Consider the following 22,285-nt stretch of genomic DNA (forward strand, 5'->3'; position numbering starts at 1 on the left):
GGGAAATATAGAGTGAACAAGACAGGTAAGGCTCCTGACCTTCTAAAGTTGACATTCTCAAGCAATGGTCAGCAAACTGCAGGCTGCAGGCCAAATTTACTCTCTCTGACTTTGTCAGCTGCTTGGATGTCCATGCCCAGAGTGACCTTGAAAGCCACATGTGAGCATGTCACTTCTGAGAGCGGGTACTTGAGGGAAAGAAGGGACAAAGAGACTCCCCCACCATGAATGAAAAGCAAAATTATATTGAAGTTATCTATTCACATTTCAGTGGAATAAACACACACACACATATGCAGGGTTCTGGGTGGTGGGAGATATGAGGATACACTGTGTGGAACAGATGCAGAGGAGGAGGAGGGAGCAGTAGCAAGTGAAAGATTGGGGAGAGAATAATGAATATATTTGAGACACCAGAGCCAGTAGACAGCTGGATGGCTTTGTCCCGAGCTCAGGTGAGTTTCTGGCTGGAGAAAATAGATCTGGACTAATTAAAGCCATTGGCAAATGAGAAGGTGCAGACAGCAGTTGGATGTTCTTTTTCTGTCTGGCCACAGAGCTGATGTGCAAAGGCCCACTGTGGTGTCCTGGGTCTGTCATTGTGAAAGTGTTATCTATTCTGAAAATTGCTTTTTGTTGTCCTGTGAACTGTCCTGGAAGGTACATAACTCCTTTGAAAATGAGGAGGGGCTCCGTCTTTTCTTACCAGAGCCTGAGCAGACAGGTGACACAGTGGCCTCTGGCTCCAATTCACAACTAGTGACTACTAATGAGAACAGCTGCTTTGAAACACTAGAGATTGCATAAATCAGCAACTAGCTATACTGTAGCCAAGAGAGAAAATCAGGAGCTGGCCAAATTTCTGAAGATATCCTTCTCTCCAGGGGAGAAATTCTGCATTGGAATGAGTGATACTCTCAGTTAAACATTTTTTTTCGATTAATACAAGGTTAACCTACACATGGATTTATACCATACTACTAATACTAAAGTATATTAAGATAAATTACCATAAATAAAATGTAATATACTATATTTTTAAGAGTATAAAATTATCACAAAGTCATACTCAAAAGCTCTCACCACTGACTTTTGATGACTCCAGCCACTGCTGACAATATAAAAATGTACTTCCATGTTCCCATACTACTAAAAAATTTAAGTTCTTCCAAAAGATAAAACATACCTAAAACAAAACAAAACAAAGTATTCCATCAACATTTTAGACACAGTCTTGGAAGGAAAGAACTTGGATCTATAGATCCTGACATAGCCATCCATCAACTTTCAAGATTATTGTGCAAAGGGTTCAAGACTCATTTCTGCTACTCTGAATACAAATTTTGTCAATTCTGGCAGGGGAAAGAGGTGTAATTTTTATTAATATGTCTTGTCAACAATTTATAGGGGTACCTTGTTGGTACATGAACATAGTGTCCTTTGATTTAAAAAGTAATGGATAAAGCCAGCACTGTTATGGATAGTTTCATGAATAGAGTAGCTCCAAATGTATGTCTTATTAACCACTTAATAAGGGAATAAGTTGTTATCATGCTCATAAGTCTTGTTAATAGTCAGATAGTATAATATTGATCTCCCTTGCACTATTTAAGAAAAAGCTTTCTGAGTGGGATATCTCTGGATCTATAACATAACTCCAGTTGGATTTAAGTCTCTAGAAAGAAAACTGAAGCCAACAGACCTCTGGGGTGGGGACATTAGAATAAGGGGCACTTTGTTGGCTTGAAATGACTCAAACGCTTTCTTATTCCTCAGGCTATGGTAGAGGAATGCTTTCCTGGTGACCTAGGAAAGACTCACAGAGGTATAGATGGTTTGTGTGGTAATTAACCTGGTTGCTGGAAAGAGGTATGTGCTTCTCAATTTAGGCTTTGTGTTTGTTATCCTGGGGGTTTATCCAAGCCCACTAATTTTCTCTCCGTACAGGCTGTATGCATATCTGTGAGCAAGGTCATGTACTTACAAGAGTAAATACTGGTCCTGGCAGGTTGGATCAGTGGATAGAATGTTGGCCCGGTGTGGGGACATCCTGGGTTCGATCCTTGGTCAGGACACACATGAGAAGTGACCATTTGCTTTTCTTCCCCTCACTCTCCCCCTTCTCCCTCTCTTCCTCTCTCACAGCCCGTGGCTCAATTGATTAGCAGGGGTAGTCAACCTTTTTATACCTACCTGCCACTTTTGTATCTATATTAGTAGTAAAATTTTCTAACTGCCCACCGGTTCCACAGTAATGGTGATTTATAAAGTAGGGAAGTAACTTTACTTTATAAAATTTATAAAGCAGAGTTACAGAAAGTTAAAGCATATAATAATAATTACTTACCAAGTACTTTATGTCAGATTTTCGCTAAGTTTGGCAGAATAAATATAAAACAACTTACTATAGTTAAATCTATCTTTTTATTTATACTTTGGTTGCTCTGCTACCACCTACCATAAAAGCTGGAACGCCCACTAGTGGGCGGTAGGGACCAGGTTGACTACCACTGGGTTAGAGCATCAGCCCTAGGTGCTCAGGATAGCTTGTTTGGTTTGGTCCGGGTGTCAGCCCCAGACCGGGGTTACCGGATGGATCCTGGTAGAAGCGTATGCAGGAGTCTGTCCATCTTCCCTCCTCTCCTTTAAAAAAATAAAAAGAGGAAATGCCAAAGCAATTGCAAACATGTTTCTAGCAGCTGCCCATCATAACAGTATGAGAAGTGGTCTGTGCTGCTTCTCCCTCCCCCTCAGCTCTTTCAGAACAGGACCAGGGAAAAACATTCCCACACAGACTAACTTCCAGGAAAAGACACTGAGTGATCAATGCTTCTGATGTCCTTCCTCCCAGAAATATGAATGTGAAGCTTCGCTATGGAATAAGTGGAGGGCTGTTGTGAAGGGCAAGTATCTATCTGTGTTTGAACTCCAAAATGCTTTGAATATATACAAGAACCCAGGCTACAAATCTCATATTAAATTATGTGGCACATAATGTTCAGAATAAGCTAGAGGGAAAACTTGGGGACCAATTTTAATAATATTTAAAGAAATGTGTCATTGCTGATTTTCAAGACTGTTTAACACCTACTATTCTAGTCTTAGGATACATGCACTGTAGCAGAAGATCACTCAGTGAGAGACCCAATCAGCAAGATGTCCTGGGAAGGGTGTTGACACACAGATGGCCTCACTTCCCCAAGTATGCACTGTCAGCCCCTGAAGCTAAACAGATTTTCATAGGCCTTGGGTTTGCTGGGAAATATGAGAGAAGTCCTCATTTTATGAAAATGTTTTAGAATCAAACCCTGTAGGTTCGTGATGGCTCTGAAATGTTAGAGGCCCACCAGCTGGTGCCAGCTGACAGAGGAGAGCTTTTACAATGGAATGAAGAGGATACGTTGTTTGGTCCATAAAGACAGTTACGGCGCTGCTGCAAGTGCAATGTTCAGCTTCCAAATATGGTCAGGTTCTACACTGTGAAGACATTACTCCGACGACTCTCATACATCTTTTTTGCTGTATATATAAGGAGCGGGACCCTCTGAGGATGTGCACTGTGGTGTCTCTCTCTGTATTCTACCTGGCTTCTCTATGTGCAACTGGGAAGCCCTAACTGCTGATACTACATGTGCTGGTTTTGTGATTCCTGATGACCCGCTCTGCATAGGCGCATCATTCTGTCCTAGTCATCCAGTGGTGAGGTTTCCAGGGCACCAGTAGGATAGTTCCATGTGCCCCGCCCTCTGTGGCCTGGGAATTCAATGTTATTTGTTCCGATGGCTGCCTCACTGGCTTCAGGGGGCTGAGCACAGTGCTGTGACTGGAGCAACCTGTGAGATGACTTCCACTTGAGCTGTAGTCACTCATGTTCTCCAGTCTCCCTTTAGGTTCCTCTTTCCCAGGCAGCATGGTTTACTTCTGCCTCTGGAACCCAGGGAGTACTCCCTGCAAGGGGTGTTGGGTAAATGCTCCCTGCTTACACCACAGTTCAAAGACTGGTGAGATGATGCCCTGTTCTGACAGCACCAGTTTATATTACTTTCAGAAATAAGATAAAATACATCCACAGATTAATTATGATCATTTGATGGGTACTAAAAACATAATTTTGATTTGGAAAAGACAAATTGTATTCACTCTAATGGACAATATTTTCTACCCTGCTCTCAAGGAGGGCTGGAAAGCTATGGTAATACTTGTCTACTGCTTCAGCTAAGAACAGCTACCCAACCCTGTAAGCAATAAAGCCACAGAGGGGACTCAGTGTTCTGTAGGACCCTGTAGGTCGGAGTAAGTGCAGTGCTGGCAGGGACAGATAAAGCTTGAGATTTGTGAGGTTTAGCATTTCAAAGGTCTTCCTGCAGGGCTCTTTGGTGGTTATGTCCCCACCACTGCCTCAAGCAGGAGGCACTACTTCCCAGCTGGAGTGCAATTATCAGACAGTAAACAGAATATATTGAGGGTTATTGTTTTAAAGACTGTTTACTTTGAACCCCCAGCATATTAATAAGATTGCTGCTTGAAAGGCCAGTAGCCACAGTGTAAAGCCAGTATCCACGGCCAGAGCCACCATCAGAGCAGCCCAGCCCTTGCAGGTTTGCATTGGATTCAAACAGTCGGTAAAGAAACAATGGAGCCAAAAACTGATAGGCCATTTTCTTTAATTCTAGCTTGCACCCGGCGGGCAAGTAAAAATACACACTGGGCTCCAAAACCCACTCACATTCAGTGCTCACAAAGCCACTGACTTATCCGAGTTTTCTAGAATCAAATGTTTCTAGCTCACCAGCCTTATTCTCCTCAGTTCCCCATCTCCTTCCTTCTCCCTGCATAAACTGCACAAACTGGCCTCTCACTCAACACTCCACCATCTTGGCTGCTTCTCCTGGCCTCCTCCACATGGCCTCCTTCTGCTCTCTGCTCTGCTCTCTCCTCTAATGTCAGGAACCAAGAGAGCAAGCTCCTGTTCTGCCCCTATTTTATAGTGTAGAAATCCAAACCTTTAATCCAATATACAAAATAGGGAAGTCTCTAATACAAAGTCACTTCTCTGAGGCATGATTGGATTGTACCGCCCCACATCAAAAAGGGTGGGAAAGGTTTAATCCCAAAACCAAGCCCCAGGCTACAACAATTCCCAACACACATTAATATCACCTGGGCGACGGCCTCACGTGGGCAGCACCATCTTTAACAAAGTGAGCATAATACATTTTATCTGCCCAACATACGGCCACCATCACAGCCACCTGGCCCATGCAGGTTCGCAATTGATTCAGACAAACGGTAATGAAACAACAAAGCCAAGAACTGGTGGGCCATCATCTTTATCCTAGCTTGCACCCAGCGGGCAAGAAATACACACAGTGGGAAAACACTTCCCTTTCCATTCAGGGCTCCCAAAGCCACTGACTTATCCGAGTTTCCTAGAATCAAAGTTTTCTACCTCACCAGCCTTATTCACCTCTGTTCCCCATCTCCTTCTCTCTGCATAAACTCTGCAAAAACTGGCTTCTCCTTCAGCACTCTGATATTTTGGCTGCTTCTCCTCTCCTCCATGTAGCCTTTCTCTGCTCTCTTCTAGCATAGGCTCCTCTGCCCCATTTTATAGTGTATAAATCAAAACCTTTAATCCAATATACAAACAAAGAAGTCTCTAATACAAAGTCACTTATCTTAGGCATAAATGGGATTCCACATAAGAGTGGACCACCCCCTATCATGCAACAGTCAAGGGTGTGGTGAAAACCTTAGTTTTGAAAAGATCTTAGTATTAAAAGGGTGGGAAAGGCTTATTCTTAAAACTAAGCCTTAGGCTATAACAACTCTGCCTGCTTACAGCCTGTCCCCCTCACCCAATGCAAATTATAAGCGAGCAAACATGTATATATATATCATATTTACAAACTTATTTGACCAACAGGCTGCATTATTGCAAAAAAAGGAAAATAAACCCTCATGTGTTGCCATGCATCAGTAAGCCATCCTTTGTGATTGTTGGTCAAATGAGTTTGTAAATATGATATATGTGTTTGCTCGCTTGTGACTTATATTAGGTGTGTGGGACAGGCTATAAGCAGGCCAGGTCGTTGTAGCCTAAGGTTTGGTTTTAGGACTAAGCTTTTCCCCACATCCTTGACTGATTGTATGATCTGGGTGGTGCACTCAATCCAATTATGCCTTGGATAAGTGACTTTGTATCAGGGACTTCCATGTTTGTATATTGGATTAAGGGATTTTGGTTTTCTACACTATAAAGTGGGACAGACCAGGAGCTTGCTCACTCAGTTCCTGCTATCACGATTGCAGGGGCTTCCCTGATCCCTTGCCCTTCATGGGAAAACCTGGTTTTCTGCTTTTCCCTTGTCTTCTTTTGTGGTTTGCCTGTCTTGGTGAGACACCAATAAATAGGATGGCCCACCATCCTCCGACTCCGCCGTTTCTTTACCATCTGCCCGAATCCAATGGGAACCTGCATGGGCCAGGCGGCTGCTTTGATAGTGACAGCCATGGCTCCTGGCCTTACAGTGATAAAGACTACAAAAGATAAAGAAATAGATGGGAAAGAAGGTGGCCCTGTTGTAAAGTACTTATACCTCAATTTCATGGGTTTACGTAGAGACACCAAGTCCAGATGAATTTTGAAGAGTTTTATTAAAGGAGGAGATTTATTTAATATGCTGGCCACATATAGCTGAATTGGGCAGTCTGGAAGCCCAAATCATGTGTCTAAAAATATTTTAAGATTTGTTTATATACCCTTAATCACACACGAACGGGGGAAAGGATGATATCATGGCACAAGCTTACAACATTTGTTTAGAGCAGGGGTCCCCAAACTACGGCCCGCGGGCCTCATGCAGCCCCCAGGGGCCATTTATCCGGCCCCCTGCCACACTTCTGGAGAGGCACCTCTTTCATTGGTGGTCAGTGAGAGGAGCACATTGACCATCTCATTGACTAAAAGCAGGCTCATAGTTCCCATTGAAATACTGGTCAGTTTGTTGATTTAAATTTACTTGTTCTTTATTTTAAATATTATATTTGTTCCCGTTTTGTTTTTTTACTTTAAAATAAGATATGTGCAGTGTGCATAGGGATTTGTTCATAGTTTTTGTTTGTTTGTTTGTTTGTTTTTGTATTTTTCTGAAGCTGGAAACGGGGAGAGACAGTCAGACATTCTCCTGCATGCGCCCGACTGGGATCCACCCGGCACGCCCACCAGGGGCGACGCTCTGCCCACCAGGGGGTGATGCTCTGCCCCTCCGGGGCATCGCTCTGCCGCGACCAGAGCCACTCTAGCGCCTGGGGCAGAGGCCAAGGAGCCATCCTCAGCACCCGGGCCATCTTTGCTCCAATGGAGCCTTGGCTGCAGAAGGGGAAGAGAGAGACAGAGAGGAAGGAGGGGTTGGGGGTGGAGAAGCAAATGGGTGCTTCTCCTATGTGCCCTGGCCGGGAATCGAACCCGGGTCCCCCGCATGCCAGGCCGACGCTCTACCGCTGAGCCAACCGGCCAGGGCCTGTTCATAGTTTTTTTTATAGTCCAGCCCTCCAACAGTCTGAAGGACAGTGAACTGGCCCCCTGTGTAAAAAGTTTGGGGACCCCTGGTTTAGAGGATACACAGAAACATTAAGACTTTCAATGTAATACAATCAAAGATGTTTACAAATCTTTTAGAGTTCATCTCCCCTTGCTAGCCTAGAGGTGTTTTACTCTCAAGATTCAAAAAAGGGGGAGGAACTACAATTAATGCAAGGTTGTATGTAAATTATGTCTCCCATTGAAAGAGAAGAAGTTTCTTGGTTAACCTTTATTTTAGATTTAAAACTAAATGACTCATTGTTCTTGCAAGCCAGAAACTTCTACATTCTTCTCCCTCCCCTCCCCAAAGGAAGGATGGGACAGGAAAGCCTGACCTTTCCTCCTAGAATATTAATATTAATTTTGCAGCTTTTTGGTACCTTATAATAGCCCTGTGTGTGTTTGTTGATCAAATAAGTTTGTAAATATGATATATATGTTTGCTCGCTTATAGTTTGCATTGGATGTTGGGGACAGGTAATAAGCAGGCAGGGTTGATATAGCCTAAGGCTGTGATGGTGAACCTATGACATGTGTGTCAGCACTGACACGCATAGCCATTTTCAATGACACCCGGCCGCATGTGGTTGCATACCAGAAAAATATGGGGTTGCATGCCAAGAAGGAAGTTTCATCCTCGGCTCCTGCACAGCCAGGTGCAGGAGCCGAGGATAAAACATTTGCTGCAGTGTAGACACTTTGTGCTGGACATATGTAGGCCAAAACAACAGAACTCCGGCACAGAGTGTCTAGTTCTGGGACTTCCAGTTAGGCTGTTAGGGGATCTTTGACCTCACTTCTGGCCGGTGGAGCAGGAAGCAGCGGAATGCCGTGGGGGACGCATCTCTGGGGGCCCTGTGATCGCCATTACCAGCAACCACATAACCACAGCAACCATCATCCCATCTACTGTTCTGGGGTGTTGTGGATTTCTAATTGACCATCATTACTGAGATAAGTGAGGGGGAGGCTGGGAGAGGCGAGGGCCTGTGCTATGGGTGCCGTTTTTTGCCATTAGAAATAGCGGCAGACATCTTTATTTACATAAGATGCAATTTGCTAAATTTCAAGACAGCATCTGGGCGCTGATGTTTGTTGACTTGAGGTCAAAGCTTGAGAATCTAGAAAGGTACCACTTGGAGAATCAAGAGGAGTGCCACTACAAACAGGAAATTTGGAGTGCCTGGAACTGATTACCAGACACTTTTAGCACCCTGAAAAACATAGCAATGGCTTTACTCACAATTTTTCTCTCTACATACTTTTGTGAGACCTTATTCTCAGCATTAAATAATATCAAAACCAACAAAAGAAACAGATTGACAGATGAAGTTAGTAGCACTTGCTTGGGCTTGAAGTGTACAAAATACCAACCTTCAATTAAAGATTTAGCCAATGAAATTCAGCAACAAAAAAGTCACTAATAAGCAGGTTAGTTAAAGAATTCTCCCTCCCCCTCACTTATCTTAGTTCACAGCACCCCACACAAGTTAAATAATATCAAGATCAACAAAAGAAACCGACTGACAGATGAACAAAGAAGTCACTAAGCAGGTAAGTTAAATAATTAGTTTTTGGTTTATTAAATGCAGTTATATATTACAATTATACATTTTTGTTATTTAAACTATAAATATCGCAAAATTATGGTTTTTTTCTCTAAGTGACACACCACTCAAGTTATGCTCGGTTTTTTGGTGAATTTTGACACACCAAGCTCAAAAGATTGCTTGTCACTGACCTAAGGCTTAGTTTTAAAACTAAGCTTTTCCCGACGCCCTTGACTATTGCATGATAGGGGGTGGTGCACTCGTTTGAGGAATCCCATTTATGCCTCAGATAAGTGACTTTGTATCAGAGACTTCCTTGTTTGTATATCGGATTAAAGGTTTTGATTTATACACTATAAAATGGGGCAGAGGAGCCCATGCAGGAGGAGAGCAGAGAAAGGCCACGTGGAGGGGAGGAGAAACAGACAAGATGGTGGAGTGCTGAAAGAGAAACCAGTTTGTGCAGAGTTTGTGCAGAGAGAAGGAGATGGGGAACAGAGGTGAATACGACTGGTGAGGTAAATACCTTTGATTCTAGGAAACTAAGATAAGTCAGTGGCTTTGGGAGCCCTGAATGGAGAGAGAAGTGTTTTTCCACTGTGTGTATTTCTTGCCTGCTGGGTGCAAGCTAGGATTAAACGGCCCACCAGTTCTTGGCTTTGTTGTTTTATTACCGTCTGTCCAAATCAACTGAGAACCTGCATGGGCCAGGCGGCTGTGTTGGTGGCTGTGGCTACTGGCCATACATTTGGCATAGTCTGTGGCAGGATTTGATACAGATCAGTATGGAGCCACCACCACCTTTGAGCAGTGGAGTAGAGGACTGGCTGCTGTTATGGTTTCTCATGGCTGTCTTTTGTGGATCTATAGGCTGGCTAACATTTACAGCCATGTATGAGGAAACCGAGTACTCTGTGGAAGAAGCTGCCTGGGACCTGCAAACTGAGCAGTGGAACAAGCTGGAGACAACGTGGGAGAACGAGATGCTGACCCTGGAGCTGGAGCAAGTGCTGGAGTAGGCCGACCAGGTTCATGAGATTCACTTGGAAATGGAACAGCTTCTGGAGAAGGAATCACAAGTGTGTGAGTTGCAGATTGCCCTGAATGTTGTGGAGAGCCAGCAGTGGCGGGAGGCTGAGGCTGAGGCCAGAGCCGGGGCTGCAAGGCCCATGGAGCAGAAGGCGGCAGCCTGGCAGCAGGAGCTGATGTTTTCAGTTTCTCTTTGGAGGATGAGGAGAATCAGGCTGGAGTTGTGATCTGTAGTTTCCAGAAGGTGAGAGCCCAGCAGCAAGGAGTACCTACTACGCCCCTGGTAGGTCTGTGATTTTGGGACATAGAGGTGGATGCCATCATGTTCTCTGGAGCAGAGATGGAAATGCTGATTGCCATTGCCATGTGCTCCTCTTTGGGACAGTGTAAGACCTGCCAGGATGGCAAGGATGAGGAGGGTGGCTGAGGCCCCATGTGCTTGGACTGATTCCAGGACTATAACCAGAGTGAGCACTGGCTCCTTTGTTGGATGATGGACTTATGGATTTTGGACAATGTGAAATACCCTGATAGGGGTGGGGAGGTGGCTTTGCTGGAAGCACTCCCCTACCCCAGGAAGCTTATCAAATGGCTAGGAAGAAGGCCAAGGACATTTTGTGCTTTTGGCAAAGTGCTCAGAGACTGGTGAAATGTACCTTTGTAATTGTTGAAATTGTATGATTTGTCATGTTGTTGTAATTTGTGTAATGTGCCTCATTTCCTTGTGCAGGAATACCTGTGCTTTAGATTGTGAAGCGAGCAAAAGTGGTGGAATGTTGGTCAAATAAGTTTGTAAATATGATATATATGTTTGCTCGCTTACAGTTTGCATTGGGACAGGCTGCAAACAGGCAGGGTCATTATAGCCTAAGGCTTAGTTTTAAGACTAAGCTTTTCCCCACACCCTTGATTGTTGCATGATAGGGGGTAGTGCACTCTTATGAGAAATCCCATTTATGCCTTAGATAAGTGACTTTGTATCAGAGACTTCCTTGTTTGTATATTGGATTAAAGGTTATGATTTATACACTATAAAATGGGGTAGAGGAGCCCATGCTAGAGAAGAGCAGAGAAAGGCCATGTGGAGGAGAGGAGAAGCATCCAAGATGGCAGAGTGCTGAAGGAGAAGCCAGTTTGTGCAGAGAGAAGGAGATGGAAAACAGAGGTGAATAAGGCTAGTGAGTTAGAAACCTTTGATTCTAGGAAACTCGGATAAGTCAGTGGCTTTGGGAGCCCTGAATGGAAAGGGAAGCATTTTCCCACTGTGTGTATTTCTTGCCCACCCAGTGCAAGCTGGGATTAAATGGCCCACCAGTTCTTTGCTTCGTTGTTTCATTACCCTCTGTCTGAATCAAATTTGAACCTGCATGGGCCAGGTGGCTGTGATGGTGGCTGTGGCTACTAGCCATACAGTGTTATTATTAATTACTTTAAAGCATACCTTTATGACTGGTAAATTCTTTAATAAGCAGCAATGCACTAGCCAGACCATTTAATTCTGGGGAAAAGTGTACATGTGTGTGTGTGTGTGTGTGTGTGTGAAAGAGAGCATGCATGTGCATGTGGTTATGTGTGACAAAACTAGGGGGAAATGGAGACAAGATGTCATCAGAAGTTTCATAAAAAAATTCTCTGGTCATTGAATGCAGTATATAAAAAGTAACTGCTTTTCCATGTACTAGCAATGTACAATTGGGTAATGTAAATACAGTTTACAATAGTATCAAAAACCACCTATCAGCTACCCTTAAGAGACCTTTAATGAATTGTCACTTTGTAATGGTGATCATATATCCCCAGGTCTGTTGAGGCACTGCAATTCAGGGGGAAAGGATGGTCTTTTAAAGAGCTACAACACAATATCTTGGATGATTTTCACAAACAGTGTGTTGAGTGAAACAAACCAAACAAAATAGTGCACCCAAGAACACACAATATAATTTTATTTATATGAAACTCAAGAATAGGTGAAATGGGAGAAGACAGGATGGCAATGGAGTAGGTGGACGTAACAACTCCCACCTCCCAGAACCAAAGTGGATTACAAACTAATTTTAAGAACTATCATCTGGAAAAAACAACTTTGGACTTAACTAAGAGGACTCTTCAACCAAGAAACACTGAAGAAGCCACACCGAGACTGGTAGGAAAAACGGAAATGCAGAGAGGGCTGCCCAGCTCCCCAGAGCGAACAGCAGCCAGGAGAGACTCACGTGGCAGGAAGTGAGTTTATCAGAGAGGGATGGGTCCTGAATCCCAGAAACAAAGCCCCAGCCTGCAGCCCCAGAGCCTAGAAGAGGTGTATGGACAGTATTTAGCTGGAAACAAGACAGGATACTGTTTGTGAGAAAGAGACTGATTTCTCAGACCAAGGATTCTTCTTAAAGGGACCGTGCAGAACACCTCTCTCACAACCACCCACCCGGGGCTCTGGGGGATGGGGAGAGAGGAGAGGACCAGAGTAACAGGAAGAGAGTGTAATCTAGGAGGCACAGGGAGAAACATTTTGGGAGACAGCCACCCTAACCCCTGGGATGAGTCACTCCCCAAATCTGAAGTGAATATTTCCCCTGAAAACAGCAATACCAGCAAAGGGAAGCAAGACACCAGCCAAACAAGCTCTCCCATGGCACTCAGAACAGAGTCGCTTAGAAGGAGGGAGCTTTCGGGGCTACAATAGTGAGTGTTAGGGTCTGAGCTGCAGCGCCCCCACCCACATGGCTGAGGGCTTGCCCGAGGGTGGGTGGCGGCAGGACGTGGAAGCATGGTTCTGTCGGCAAGGGTGGAAGCCGGGTGGCCACCACTGGGCCCAAGTGTGAGCTCAGTCTTGACCGCCTGGGGAGGAGGGGGCATGCAAAAGTGGTCAAGCCCAGCTACTAGCCACCTGTAATCCAGTCTGCGGGAGAAGGGTGGGAACCCTGGAAGGGGTGGAGATGGGCCCTTGAGCAAGGGTGCAAGAGCACAGCCTTGCCCCGCCCGCAGAACCAAGGCTTGTGGCCTGCCTTGGGAGCCGGCTCCTCCCATAGGGGTGGAGCCAAAAACCCAGAACAGGCAGAGTCCCACTACTGAGCGTGGGCACGCAGTCCCACCTGGCCTGTGGAGCCAAGGCTTGCAGCTGTCCCATGAACGGGCTCCTCCTGCAAGGGCGGGGTGAAAGCCTGGAAACAGGGTGAGACCCGCAGCTGAGCAAAGGTGGTCACCACTGCCCTCAGGACCAAGCATAATGCCACCTATGGGGGCAAAGCAAAGGCCAAGGCCACCAAGGCTTGTACAACCAAGCACATGATCACAGCCACTCTGTGAAGGAAAGGCGGAAACCACAGCAACAGCCCCAGTGGGCAGGCACCAGCAAAGCCCATACCCAAAAGCCCTAGGCAGCAACAGAAGAGGGGGTGGTGGGCCTGTAGACAGACCATACCTAGGGAACAGAGGCCACACCCAGTGGACTCCAGTGGCCAAGACCTTCTTTTACACAGAGAAAATGGGAAGGCAGAGAAATGCAACACAAATGAATCAAGAAAAATCCCCAAAAAAGGACCTGAATGAATCAGATATAACCAAATTACGAGATGCAGAGTTTAAAATAATGACTGTTAGGATGCTCAAAGATATTAGAACAACAATAGATGGTCATTACGAACACCTAAATAAAGAGATACCAAATATAAAAAAGAACATTGAAATAATAAAAAAGAATCAGTCAGAAATGACAAATACAATATCAGAAATGAAGAACACAATGGAAGGAATTAAAAGCAAGATGGATGAAGCTGAGAATCAAATCAGTGAGTTAGCCTGACCTGTGGTGGCGCAGTGGGATAAAGCGTCGACCTGGAACACTGAGGTCACCGGTTCGAAACCTTTGGCTTGCCTGGTCAAGGCACATATGGGAGTTGATGCTTCCTGCTCCGCCCCCTTCTCTCTGTCTCTGTCTCTCTCTTTCACTCCTCTCTCTCTAAAAAAAAATCAGTAAATAAAAAATATTTTAAAAAATTTAAAAAAAATCAGCGAGTTAGAGGACACAATAAATAAAGGCACAGAAGCAAAGATCAAAGGAGAAAAAGAATATAGCAAAAGAGGAATACAGTTTTAAAGAATAAAATGGCAATAAACAACTACATATCAATAATAACCTTAAATGTAAATGGATTAAATGATCCAATCAAAAGACATACGGTAGCTGTGTGGATAAGAAAACAGGACCTATACATATGCTGCATGCAAGAGATACACCTTAACACAAAAGATGCACATAGACTGAAGATAAATGGATGGAAAAAATATTTCACGCAAATGGAAATGAAAAAAAAAGCTGGGGTAGCAATACTTATATCAGACAAAATAGACTTTAAAACAAAGACATAGTAAGAGATAAAGAAAGTCACTACATAGGATAAAGGGAGCAATAAAAAGGAATATATAACCATTATAAATATCTACGCACCTAATATAGCAGCACCTAAATATATAAAGCAGACTTTGATGGATTTAAAGGGCGAGATCAACAGCAATACTATAATAGTAGGGGATTTTAATACCCCACTAACATCACTAGATAGATCCTCAAGAAAGAAAATTAGCAAAGAAACAGCAGACTTAAAGGACAAACTAGATCAACTCAATTTAATAGATATCTACAGAACCTTTCACCCTAAAGCAGCAGAATACACATTCTTTTAAAGTGCTCTTGGTACATTCTCTAGAATAGACCACATGTTAGGGCACAAAAGCGTTCTCAACAAATTTAAGAGTATTGAAATCATATCGAGCACTTTCTCTGATCACAATGGCATGAACCTAGAAATCAACCACAACAGAAAAACTGAAAAATACTCAAACACTTAGAAACTAAATAGCATGTTATTAAATAACAAATGGGTAAACAATGAGATCAAAGAAGAAATTAGTACAAATAATAGCTGATGCCAACCCAAGAAAACCTAGAAACAACACAAGTAAAAACTGGAGGCAGACAACACCATGCCTAGACTCAACCAGCTCTACAAAGAAAACACCCAAACACCCAGACACAATGAGAAGTTAAAGAAGTGCAATCCAAATGAAACCACAAGAGAAACCTTCAGGAGATGAACTAAATGATATGGAAATAATCAAACTTCCGGATGTGGAGTTTAAAATATTGATTGTAAGGATGCTTAGGGATCTTAGAACAACAATGGATGGTCATCACAAACACCTAAATAAAGAAATAGCAAGTATAAAAAAATATTGAAATATTAAAAAAGAATCACTCGGAGATGACAAGTACAATATCAGAAATGAAGACCAGAATGAAAGGAATTAAAAACAGGATGGATAGAGCTGAGGACCAAATCAGCGAGTTGGAGACAACTGGAATGAAGGCATAAAAGCAGAGAAGAAAATAAAAGAGAGACTCAAAAAGTCTGAGGAAACTCTAAGAGAGCTCTGTGACAACATAAAGAGAAATAACATCTGCATCATAGGGGTTCCTAAAGAAGAAGAGAAAGAACAAGGGATAGAGGCTTTGTTCAATCATATCATTGCTGAAAACTTCCCTAAATTAATGCAAGAGAAACTCTCACAAATTCAAGAAGCACAGAGTACTCCACTGAAAAGAAACCTACACCAAGACACATCATAATTAAAATACCAAAGCTAAGCGATAAAGAGAAAATATTAAAAGCTGTGAGAGAAAAAAAGGCTATCACCTACAAAGGAGCCCCCATAAGGATGACTTCCGACTTCTCAACAGAAACACTTGAAGCCAGAAGGGAATGGCAAGAAATATTCAAAGTAATGCAGAACAAGAGCCTACAACCAAGACTACTTTATCCAGCAAGGCTATCATTTAAAATTGAAGGAGAAATAAAAAGTTTCTCAGAAAAAAAAACCTCAAAGAATTTATTACAAACAAACCAATGCTACAGGAAATGTTAAGGGGCATGGTGTAAACAGATCAAAGTGGGAAAAGAATATAGCAAAAGAGGAATACAGTTTTAAAGAATAAAATGGCAATAAACAACTACATGTCAATAATAACCTTAAATGTAAATGGATTAAATGATCCAATCAAAAGACATACGGTAGCTGCGTGGATAAGAAAACAGGACCCGTACATATGCTGTCTATAAGAGACATACCTTAAAACAAAAGATGAACATAGGTTGAAGGTAAAAGGATGGAAAAAAACATTTCTTGCAAATGAAAATGAAAAAAAAAAGCTGGGGTAGCAATACTTATATCAGACAAAATGGACTTTAAAACAAAGAATATAGTAAGAGATAAAGAAGGCCACTACATAGTGATAAAGGGAGCAATCCAACAAGAATATATAACTATTATAAATATCTACGCACCTAATATAGCAGCACCTAAATATATAAAGCAGACTTTGATGGATATAAAGAGCGAGATCAACAGCAACATTGTAATAGTAGGGGATTTTAATACCCCACAAACATCACTAGATAGATACTCAAGGAAGAAAATTAGCAAAGAAACAGCAGAGTTAAAGGACACACTAGATCAACTCGATTTAATAGATATCTACAGAACCTTTCACCCTAAAGCAGCAGAATATACATTCTTTTCAAGTGCTCATGGTACATTCTCTAGAATAGACCACATGTTAGGGCACAAAAGCAGTCTCAACAAATTTAAGAGGATTGAAATCATATCAAGAACTTTCTCTGATCACAATGGCATGAAACTAGAAATCAACCACAACAGAAAAACTAAAAAATTCTCAAACACATGAAAACTAAATAGCAGGTTGTTAAATAACAAATGGATTAAGAATGAGATAAAAGAAGGAATAAAAAAATTCCTAGAAATGAATGATAATGAGCATACAACTCAAAATTTATGGGACAAAGCAAAAACAGTACTCAGAGGGCAGTTCATAGCACTACAGGCACACTTTAAGAAGCTAGCAAAAGCTCAAATAAACAACTTAGCCCTGCATCTAAAAGAACTAGAAAAAGAACAGCAAGTAAAGCCCAGAGCTAGTAAAAGGAAGGAAATAATAAAGATCAGAGCAGAAATAAATGACATAGAGACTAAAGAAACAATACAGAGGATCAATGAAACTAGAAGCTGGTTTTTTGAAAAGGTAAACAAGATTGATCAACCTTTAACTAGACTCTCCAAGAAAAAGAGAGAGAGAGGACTCAAATAAATAAAATTATAAATGAGAGGGGAGAAATAACAACTGACACAACAGAAATACAAAATATTGAGAGAAAATACTATGAAGAACTGTACGCCAAAAAACTAGACAACCTAGATGAAATGGACAAATTCCTTAAAACATACAATCTTCCAAAAATCAATCTGGAAGAATCAGAAAACCTAAACACACTGATTACACCAAATGAGATTAAAACAGGTATCAAAGAACTCCCAACTCCAACTCCTAGGACAAATGGCTTCACAAGTGAATTCTACCAAATATTCAAAGAAGAACTAACTCCTATCCTTCTCAAGGTATTTCAAAAAATTCAAGAGGAAGGAAGACTTCCAAGCTCCTTTTATGAGGCGAGCATAATTCTGATTCCAAAACCAGGCAAAGACAACACAAAGAAAAAAAATTATAGACCAATATCCCTGATGAATATAGATGCTAAAATCCTCAACAAAATATTAGCAAACCAGATCCAACAATATATGGAAAAAATCATACACAATGATCAAGTGGGATTTATTCTGGGGAGGCAAGGCTGGTACAATATTCACAAATCTATCAATGTGATTCATCACATAAACAAAAGGAAGGAGAAAAACCACATGATAACTTCAATAGATGCAGAAAAAGCATTTGATAAAATCCAGCACCCATTCATGATCAAAACTCTCAGCAAAGTGGGAATACAGGGAACATACCTCAACATAATAACGGCCATCTATGCCAGACCCATAGCCAACATCATACTCAATGGGCAAAAATTAAAAGCAATCTCCTTAAGATCAGGAACAAGGCAGGGGTGCGCCCTTCACCACTCTTATTTAACATAGTCCTGGAAGTCCTAGCCACAGCAATCAGACAAGAAGAAATAAAAGGCATTCAAGTTGGGGAAAAAAAAGTAAAGCTATCATTATTTTCAGATGATATGATATTGTATATAGAAAATCCTACAGTCTCAGTCAAAAAACTACTAGACCTGATAAATGAATTCAGTAAGGTGGCAGGATATAAAATCAATACTCAGAAATCAGAGGCATTTTTATACACCAACAATGAACAGTCAGAAAGAGAAATTAAGGAAACAATCCCCTTCACTATTACAACCAAAAAAATAAAGTACCTAGGAGTACATTTAACCAAGGAGACTAAAGACTTGTACTCGGAAAATTATAAAACATTGATTAAAAAAAATCAAGGGTGATACAAACAAGTGGAAGCATATACCATGCTCATGGTTAGGAAGAATAAACATCAATAAAATGTCTATATTACCCAAAGTAATTTATAAATTTAATGCAATACCAATTAAAATACCAATGACATACTTGAAAAATATAGAACACATATTCCAAAAATTTATATGGAAACAAAAGAGAACACGAATAGCCTCAGCAATCTTAAAAAAAAAAAGAATAAAGGGGGAGGTATCACACTTCCGGATATCAAGCTATACTACAAGGCCACTGTACTCAAAACAGCCTGGTACTGGCATAAGAACAGGCACAGAGATCAATGGAACAGAACAGAGAACCCAGAAATAAACCCACAACTCTATGGACAACTGATATTTGACAAAGGAGGTAAGGGCATACAATGGAGTAAAGATAGCCTCTTCAACAAATGGTGTTGGGAAAATTGGACAGCAACCTGCAAGAAAATGAAACTAGATTACCAACTTAAACCATTTACAAAAATAAACTCAAAATAGAAAAAAGACTTAAATGTAAGGCGTGAAACCATAAGCATCTTAGAAGAAAACATAGCCAGTAAGCTCTCTAATATCTCTCTCAGCAATATATTTGCTGATTTATCTCCACGGGCAAGAGAAATAAAAGACAGGATAAACAAATGAGACTATATCAAAATAAAAAGCTTTTGCATAGCCAAAGACAATAAGAACAGAATAAAAAGACAAACTACACAATGGGAGAACATATTCAAAAATACGCCTGATAAGGGTTTAATAACCAGAATTTATAAAGAACTTGTAAATCTCAACACCAGAAAGACAAACAATCCAATCAAAAATGGGCAAAAGAAATGAATAGACACTTCTTCAAAGAGGACATACAGATGGCCAATAGGCATATGAAAAAATGTTCAACATCACTAATCATTAGAGAAACACAAATTGAATCCACAATGAGATGTCACCTCATACCGGTCAGAATGGCCCTCATCAACAAAACAACACAGAATAAGTGCTGGCGAGGATGTGGAGAAAAGGGAACCCTCCTACACTGCTGGTGGGAATGCAGACTGGTGCAGCCTCTATGGAAAACTGTATGGAGATTCCTCAAGAAATTGAAAATCGAACTGCCTTTTGACCCAGCCATCCCACTTTTAGGAATATACCCCAAGGACACCATAGAACAGTTCCAGAAGGATAAATGCACCCCCATGTTTATGGCAGCATTGTTCACAATAGCGAAGATCTGGAAACAGCCCAAGTATCCGTCAGAGGACGAGTGGATTAAAAAGTTTTGGTACATATATACTATGGAATACTACTCAGCCATAAGAAATTATGACATCGGATCATTTACAATAACATGGTTGGAACTTGATAACATTATACGGAGTGAAATAAGTAAATCAGAAAAACCTAAGTACTATATGAACCCATGCATAGATGGGACACAAAAATGAGACTCAGAGACATGGACAAGAATGTGATGGTAACAGGGAGTGGGGTGGAGGGGTGGGAAGGGGGTGGTGAAGGAGAGGGAGGGGTTGTGGGGAGGGCAGGGGCACAAAGAAAACCAGATAAATGGTGATGGAGGATGATTTGACTTTGAGTGAGGTGTATGCCGCATAATCAAAGGTCAAAATAATCTGGAGATGTTTTCCCGAAACATATGTACACTGATTTAAATTGTAAACTGATCAATGTCACTGTATTAAAATTAACAAAAATAAGATTAAAAAAAAGAAGAAATGAAAAAATTCCTAGAAACAAACGATAATGAGCATACATCAACTCAAAATTTATGAGACATGGCCCTGGGTTGGCTTAGTGGTAGAGCGTCGGCCTGGTGTGCGGAAGTCCCGGGTTCAATTCCCGGCCAGGGCACACAGGAGAAGCGCCCATCTGCTTCTCCACCCCTCCCCTCTCCTTCCTCTCTGTCTCTCTCTTCCCCTCCTGCAGCCGAGGCTCCATTGGAGCAAAGATGGCCCGGGCACTGGAGATGGCACCTTGGTCTCTGCCCCAGGTGATAGAATGGCTCTGGTCACAACAGAGCAACGCCCCAGAGGGGCAGAGCATTGCCCCCTGGTGGGCAGAGCATCGTCCCCTGGTGGGCGTGCCGAGTGGATCCTGGTCGGGTGCATGCGGAACCTGTCTGACTGTCTCTCCCCGTTTCCAGCTTCAGAAAAATACAAAAAAAAAAAAAAAAATTTATGAGACACAGCAAAAGCAGTCTTGAGAGGGAAGTTCATAGCATTACAGGCATACCTCAAGAAGGTAGAAAAAGCTCAAATAAATAATTTGACCCTACATCTAAAAGCACTAGAAAAAGAACAGCAAGTAAAGCCCAGAGCTAGTAAAAGGAAGGAAATAATAAAGATCAGAGCAGAAATAAATGACATAGAGGCTAAAGAAATAATACAGAGGATCAATGAAACCGGGAGCTGGTTCTTTGAAAAGGTAAACAAGATCGATGGACCTTTAACCAGACTCACCAAGAAAAAAAGAGAGAGGACTCAAATAAATAAAATTAGAAACAAGAGTGGAAAAATAATAACTGACACAACAGAAATACAAAATATTGTAAGAAAATACTATGAATAACTGTACGCCAAAAAACTAGACAACCTAGATGAAATGGACAAATTTCTTGAAATATACAATCTTCCAAAAATCAATCTGGAAGAATCAGAAAACCTAAACAGACCAATTACAACAAATGAGATTAAAACAGTTATCAAAAAACTCCCAACAAAGAAAAGTCCTGGGCCAGATGGCTTCACAAGTGAATTCTACCAATTATTCAAAGAAGAACTAACTCCTATCATTCTCAAGGTATTTCAAAAAATTCAAGAGGAAGACTTCCAAGCTCCTTTTATGAGGCGAGCATATAATTCTGATTCCAAAACCAGGCAAAGACAACACAAAGAAAAAAAGTTATTTCTGATAAATTTAGATGCTAAAATCCTCAACAAAATATTAGCAAACCAGATCCAACAATATATATGGAAAAAATCATACACCATGATCAAGTGGGATTTATTCTTGGAAGGCTAGTCTGGTACAATATTTACAAATCTATCAATGTGATTCATCACATAAACAAAAGGAAGGAGAAAAACCACATGATAACTTCAATAGATGCAGAAAAAGCATTTGATAAAATCCAGCACCCATTCATGATCAAAACTCTCAGCAAAGTGGGAATACAGGGAACATACCTCAACATAATAACGGCCATCTATGACAGACCCATAGCCAACATCATACTCAATGGGCAAAAATTTAAAGCAATCGCCTTAAGATCAGGAACAAGGCAGGAGTGCTCCCTTTCACCCCTCTTATTCAACATAGTTCTGGAAGTCCTAGCCACAGCAATCAGACAAGAAAAAGAAATAAAAGGCATCCAAATTGGAAAAGAAGAAGTAAAACTATCATTATTTGCAGATGATATGATATTGTATATAGAAAACCCTAAACTCTCAGTCAAAAAACTATTAGACCTGATAAATAAATTTAGCAAGGTGGCAGGATATAAAATTAATATTCAGAAATCAGAGGCATTTTTATACACTAACAATGAACTGTCAGAAAGAGAAATTAAGGAATCAATCTCCTTTACCATTGCAACCAAAAAAATAAAGTACCTAGGAATAAATTTAACCAGGCTGATTAAAGACTTGTACTTGGAAAATTATAAAACATTGATAAAAGAAATCAGGGAAGATACAAACAAGTGGAAGCATATACCGTGCTCATGGTTAGAAAGA

The 22,285-nt window shown here is 41.4% G+C and overlaps 1 non-coding gene across 1 annotated transcript; it reads left to right on the forward strand.

The window, feature by feature from the left end:
* The first annotated feature begins 20,329 nt into the window (after nt 1–20,329).
* On the forward strand, nt 20,330–20,402 carry TRNAT-GGU (transfer RNA threonine (anticodon GGU)). Its single transcript has one exon. It is a non-coding gene; the product is annotated as a tRNA-Thr (tRNA).
* The last annotated feature ends 1,883 nt before the right edge of the window (nt 20,403–22,285 follow it).

The sequence above is a fragment of the Saccopteryx leptura genome, chromosome 1, assembly GCF_036850995.1.
Source record: "Saccopteryx leptura isolate mSacLep1 chromosome 1, mSacLep1_pri_phased_curated, whole genome shotgun sequence".
Classification (NCBI taxonomy): domain Eukaryota; kingdom Metazoa; phylum Chordata; class Mammalia; order Chiroptera; family Emballonuridae; genus Saccopteryx; species Saccopteryx leptura.